This window comes from Urocitellus parryii, chromosome 3 (genome assembly GCF_045843805.1).
Source record: "Urocitellus parryii isolate mUroPar1 chromosome 3, mUroPar1.hap1, whole genome shotgun sequence".
Classification (NCBI taxonomy): domain Eukaryota; kingdom Metazoa; phylum Chordata; class Mammalia; order Rodentia; family Sciuridae; genus Urocitellus; species Urocitellus parryii.
This window is the reverse complement of record NC_135533.1, coordinates 98,323,406-98,329,675: the sequence shown is the minus strand read 5'-3', so window position 1 is coordinate 98,329,675 and position 6,270 is coordinate 98,323,406. Positions and strand designations below refer to the sequence as shown.

At 38.5% G+C, this 6,270-nt stretch overlaps 1 pseudogene; it reads right to left on the bottom strand.

The window, feature by feature from the left end:
• Nucleotides 1-5,393: 5,393 nt before the first annotated feature.
• Nucleotides 5,394-6,048, bottom strand: LOC113197975 (spliceosome-associated protein CWC15 homolog pseudogene; annotated as a pseudogene).
• Nucleotides 6,049-6,270: the final 222 nt, after the last annotated feature.

Below are 6,270 nucleotides of genomic sequence, written 5' to 3'. Positions count from 1 at the left end.
CTTCCCACTCTTCTGCCTGAACATCCTACAGCTTCCAGTGTGGTGCTGATTCCAACTTGTACGAAATGCTTTTGGAGACTATCCTAAATCAAGTGCATTTAACATGAAGCCAAAAGGAAAGTTTTTCAAAACAAGCTGATTTTAATCCAGCCATGTGCACTGAAATTCTAGCTTCATCCTGTCATAGGGTTTTCCCCTATAAGAAGAAATGCAAAGAGGATGAAAAAAATGGGTGCTTAGAGAACAACTTCAACTGGTATCCTGCAGTTTAATTCTGTACTAACCACTCAGACAGTAAGATGAGTATGAGCCCCACAAATGAACAGCTCAGTCCTCCATAAGACTGACCCAAGTTCTGGTGCCAGCAACAAGTTTATGGGTTCCTTAGGCTATTATACTTCTGAATGGCTACAGATTCAGGAGTTCTCATGACTCCCTCAGGTTGATAAATTCTCCAGAATTGTCATCCTTAGGTTTACAGTTTCATTATAAAGACTATAAGTGAGAGGTAGCCATATGTGAAGATGTATACGATGAGGCAGGGAAGACACAGAATCCAGAGCTTTCCCACTCTTTCCTTGCAGAGTCAGGCTGCATCACCTTATAGTGGTATCAGTGTGTTCAACCACCAGGGAACTTTTCTCAGTCTCTGTGTCCAGAGGTTTTATAGGGATTTTATTGTCTGGGCATAATTGATTAAATCATTGGCCACATGATTGAACTCAGTCTCCAGCCTTTTCCTTTCTCTAGAAGCCAAGCTAGCTCAATGCCCCAATCCTCCAATCATGTGGTTGGTCTTCTGGTGACCAGTCCCTGTCTAGGAACCCACCATAAGTCAGATCATGAATATAAACTAGGATGTGATCCAAGGGTCTCTAAATCACAAAGATATGCCTTTCCACTGGGGAAATTCCAAGAGTTTTAGAATCTTCCTTCCAATAGCTAGTGACAAAATTCATCCAATTTCTTATCATACAAAACAAAGAGACCCAGAACTGAGAAAGAAGAATAGACAAGAGCAACAGATGCCTGGAGCTGTGGGATCCCAGGTCCTTGGAGAAGCCCTGACTCTGACTGGCATTTGGACTGAAGGCCAACACTGTTTCCAATCAGTAGATAGGAGGTTTACTTGCTCCTTGGATCTTCAAAGTTCTCATTTGGAAAAGAGGACTTGACATTGTGAATTCACAACCAGGAGGCAGCAGCCACAGGGTACTCAGTGAAAATTTCTATTGTTATTTCTTTTCACTTAACCCTGGCAGTGACTGCGCATGGTTGAAGTACAGGAAAGGAGGCCCACAGTGTGCAGGAAAGCAGAGGAGCTGGAGCTCCCAACAGTGGCAAGACACATAGGTCTCTCCTTCCCATCTGGTCTGCCTGTTTGTTAGTCCTGGAATTTGTACTTTAAGAGGTGGGAAAAGGACACTATAAAGGGATCTTCATTCAGACCTATCTTATAGGAACCAAAAAGTTCAAAGAAGCAAATACTATAGATGGTACTTTACTAAAACATCCAGTATATAATTATATATAGTAATTCTAGAACTTAGATTGCTTAATCCTAAAATAACAAAAAGGAATACAATGCTTAAAAAGACATTGCATTTTTATATGTACTTGTGCATATAGATGTATCTACACAATCCAGATGCACTCTGCAGCAGCCTGATCTTTGCACATATCACAAATCAAATTTCTTACCACAGTAAGAAATGAGCTCAAGACAATCCATATTTCACCACACAGATCACAATACCAAATTCATTTTCAACTATTTTATTTGAGCAGTCTTGAAAATGGGTGATCATTTCTTAATGTTTATTTTATTGCTAAGTTTGTTGTTTGGATAATTCAAGTATTTTGAATTTAAGATAAATTACCTCCTTTAGAACTCAAGAACACAACCCAGTGACAACCTGGTGAATAAAAACTTATAGTTCTGCACAAAGAAAGCCACTGTTAATGTTTTGGTGTTTACTCCCAGTCTTCATTTTGCTGCATTTTTTCAAATTACATTCATTTTCTTCTTGTTGCAAGATGCATACATACTCTTTGTGAAAACTAAAGGAAAATATCCAAAGCAGATCAAATCCACCTGTCATTTGACCACCCAGAAATAAATTCTGTTTGCATCTTGTGATCTATTTCTGGGTCTTCCTTTAACAAATAATATTTAATGATAAGTATTTTTTCCATGCCATTAAAAATTCTTCCAAAACATGTAGGAGGGAGAGGAGAGATCAGTGACAGAAAATCAGGAGACTGGACTTCCTATCTTATAGTTGTAGGCCGGCGATGTTCTGCTTTTTTCTTTCCTAATGAAGGATCCCAAGAGCAGATGCAGAGAGAAATCTTATCTGAATGTACCTTATCTGAATTTAAGAAGAGCTTAAGAGATCACCTGCACCCCGCCCCCCAACACACACACACCCATACCAATAAAAGGAAGTCTCCAGTTGGGAAGGTGACTGACCGGGCACCTAGATATTTAAAACAAACAAACAAACAACAACAACAATAACAACAACAACAACAACAACAAAACACTAACAGCCTCATCAGAACATTCTTTGAAGCCCCTAACTCTCCCTCTTGTTAAGTTATAAACCTTTTGTTCAACTCTGGCTGCTTCAGTGAATTACTCATTATAAAGTGCTGCTGCATTCATAAGAATAAAAATATTTTTTCTATTGATTCATCCATTGTCAACTACATCATAGGTTTCAAACCATTTAGGGCTAAGATGACAGGTTTCTTCTTAGCAGTTTTGGGGATGAAGGTGACCTGGTCTGACGTGGGAGACTGCAGCTGAGCCCTCTATCCAGAGGTGCAAAAGCACATTTTCTTACTAGCTATGACTCCCAGATGTCTGTTCTGGGTCTGGGTCAATAAGGGTGGTGAGAACCTCTCTTTTCTTTTCTTTATATTTATAGGAGAAAAGTTTGACTACAACTAGTTGTTAGGATACTATGGCTCATGTTATAGTTAGCAAATGTATGTCCCATTGTACTGTTTTCTGTTGTGCAATCTAAAAGTATTATTTGTCATTAGAAGGTACATCATAGAGCAGAATTCAGGTATAAGATCTTTGCTCACCAATAAGCCCAGGTTCTGCTTCCATTTGATTTTGTGTCCCAGCAGTTTGGCTTTGGAAATCAGAGAGTTGGTCTAATCTTCCACATGCTAAAGTTGCAGACTGTTGGATCTGTGTGTCGAGGGGACAATTATCAGGCTGAGGGTGTGAGACACCAAGTGCATTATCTTCTTACCAAGTGCATTGTGCATTCTTATATCATCAACATCTCTCATGGGATTTTCCAAATCTAAATCCTTTCTTTTCTCATTGCTTCTGCCACCTTGACATGTTATTCCTGCTTTTTTACTACCTTTGAATGATCTTATGGGGAGTACCTTTTCCATGCCCTCTTTGGGCTGTCTCTTGTGCCCATAGTTAAGTCATCAAAGGGTGTATTCATTCGAGTCACATTTAGTATGAGTATGATCTCTGAAGCAGAATTAGGATCCCAGTCTTCTCTGGTTGAAAGGTGCCAAAAGTTCTTCCCAACATTTGTTTCAAGACCTCTCTGATCTCCCTACTTTATCCTCCTTCTCTCATGGGAAGATCTTCATCAACTGAAACCCCCCCTCCCCCAAATCCCTGCCGATGCTGCACCATTTTTGGACTAGTTTGTCTTTCTGGTTGGTATGACTTCACTAAAGATAATATAGAACTTCAGTGCTCCTCTGAAAAGAGTTAAATGTCCCATACTGGCTCTTCTAAGACCCTTCCCTTCCCACTCCAGTCCCTCAACTCCCTAGAATCGCTGGGACTTTAGACCTCTACCTGCCCACCTGGAACCTTCAAAGAGAGCCACTTGCACGTTAAAATGCTAATTTGAAGCAGGTGAGATATTTTAATCCACTTGTATGGACTCTGGAGATATTCAGAGAGCCATGTGATATATCCTCAGTCCCTCACCTAGAACTTTACTCAGAACTCTCATAAGATTCCACGCCAGGCAGAGAAAAATCTTAAAAGTCTCCTCTAAAAATAACAGTGAGAAGGGGCTGGGATTGTGGCTCAGCGGTAGAGCGCTCACCTAGTATGTGCAAAGCCCTGGGTTCGATCCTCAGCACCACATTAAAAATTAAATAAATAAATAAAACAAAGATATTGTGTTCAACTACAACTGATAAAAAAAAAAATATATCAGAGGGAAATGTTAACCCTCACATTGACCTCAATTTACTCCATATTCCAGAAACAAAATTTGAGTGAAATTTTTAAGTGGACCAAAGACAAAAACAACTCAATGTAAACTAGTGAGTTTTGCATTCCTCTGTTAATGCCTGACTCAGAGCTTACATTTTAGAATGAAAGCTATAACCTCTCCATTTGTGTCTATCTATATGTTTATGGATGTATATATTAAAGTGTGGTATTTTGCTGCTTCTGGATGGGTTTTACCAAATTAGCATATGAAATTGCTTTATAAATTCTATTTTAATAGGCTTAGAGAGAAATAAGCACATATAAGTTAATTCTTTCTAAGTCTCTCAGAGGTGTAAGAACTAAGGCCTATGTTTTACATAGTCACATGATTTGGGTAAATATGGTCAATAAGACAAATTTGATATTGTTGATTTAATAAAAACAGGTATGTTTTCTGAATTATCAACATTAAGCATAATATAAGCATACATTTTTTTCTACTTGAGTTTGCTAATCAAATAAGTTTACGTTATACCACTAGAAATATAAGTTTATAAAAATTATACATTAAAGAAATGACAGACACAGCAGGGCATGGTGGCGAATGCCTATAATCCCGGCTGCTTGAGAGGCTGAGGTAGGAGGATCACGAGTTCAAAGCCAGCTTCAGCAACTTAGCGAGGCCCTAAGCAACTCAGTGAAACTCTGTCTCTAAATAAAATACAAAAAAAAGATATGGCTCAGTGCTTAAGCACTCCTGAGTTCAATCCTCGGTACCAAAAAAAAAAAAAAAAAAAAAAAAAAAAAGACAGATGCAATAAAAATGGATAGCTTGATATCTATTACTTTGTGTTTATCAATAACAGCAGAAGAGGGGCTAGGGTTGTGGCTCAGTGGTAGAGCACTCGCCTAAGCATGCACGGGGCACTGGGTTCGATCCTCAGTACCACATAAGTATAAAATAAAGATATTGTCTCCACCTAAAGCTAAAATAAATATTTTAAAAATATTTATTTTAAATACTTAAAAAATAAATATATTTTTTAAAAAAAAGAACAGCAGAAGAACAAAACAAGAAACATGTACTTAACTTTTATAGGTTTCTTGCTTTTGTTTTCAAGGTTTTGTTTTGCTTTATTTTTTTTCATTTTACAGTCTTCAATTAAGCAAAAATATGGAACTACTTAGTATGTTTCTCCAGGAACTTTTTATAAAATTCAGATCTCAGTGTATCATTTACAAATCTTTCATCTTTCTTCTGATCATCTATACCTTTTGCACAGTTCTCAAAGACACCACCACCTTCTTTTAACTTTGAAGTTGGCCTGAGGCTGGGATGGGCCCGTGAGATCAAGGAGAGGGTTTCCATGGAGAATGTTTTCTCTGAGAATTCTTTTTCAGGTTTTTGTTCTAATTCCTTCCTGGCCTGCTCTTCTGCTCTTTCTTCTTTACATTTTTTTTTTCCAGTTCTGCAAGAAGAGCCGTGGTGTCACCAACATCACACTCCTCTTCAAAATCTCCATCTTCCTCATCTGTTGGAGGACCATGAACATGGAGGTGGGCAGGCTTCTTTGACACTGAAGAGGAGATTGTATGTCCTCAGTGCTTGTTTTTTCCTCTTGCAGCGGCTCTCATGCTTCTCTTGCAACTCCTTCTTGAAGTTTTTTTTTTATGAACTTCTTCAGGGGTCTCCTCAGTATTTTGTCTGGATTTATCTTTGAAGGAGAGGGCGGGTCTCTGTTTGAAAACTGCTCTAAGAGTTGGCTCAAATCACCTTCTCCTCTTCCTCTTCTACCCCTTGCAGGTTCAAAGTTGGTCCTGGATGCTGGTGTCATCTTTTAGTTTGGCCAAGGTCTGATGCCGTAGCCTCTGAAGATCACGTAGACACCATGTGACCTGTTTTGGAAATTTTTGATACTTGCCTAACATGCATGTGTTGTAAACATAGTTAACCAGGAAACAGCTTCAGATAGTAAGAGTTAAATTGTGGTTAATTTTGCTTAATAGCCTATGAAATTTTCCTAAAAATTCTAAAGCCTAGCTGTTAAAATGCAAAT